Source organism: Odontomachus brunneus, unplaced genomic scaffold (genome assembly GCF_010583005.1).
Source record: "Odontomachus brunneus isolate Ranch 3 - 2012 unplaced genomic scaffold, Obru_v1 Obru_scaffold_048, whole genome shotgun sequence".
Classification (NCBI taxonomy): Eukaryota; Metazoa; Arthropoda; class Insecta; order Hymenoptera; family Formicidae; genus Odontomachus; species Odontomachus brunneus.
The window spans coordinates 1709901-1710118 of NW_022639498.1; positions in this window are offsets into that span (position 1 = coordinate 1709901).

Genomic DNA, 218 nt, shown 5'->3' on the forward strand with positions numbered 1-218 from the left:
GTTGTTCTGTCATGTTTTTTTAATGGGGGGCTTGACGGCGGCCCCCCAACCCGGACGGCTTTTAGGGCCGCCCCCCAGGGCGGTTTGGCTCAACGGAGCCTTAGGAGCACGCCCTGCCCCCGCTGTGGATCCCCGGTGAAGATTCACCGAGGATCTTACTACTCCCGGGCGCAGCTGCCCACCCGGGAGGCCGGTTGCCGTACTGGCATAAGGGACCC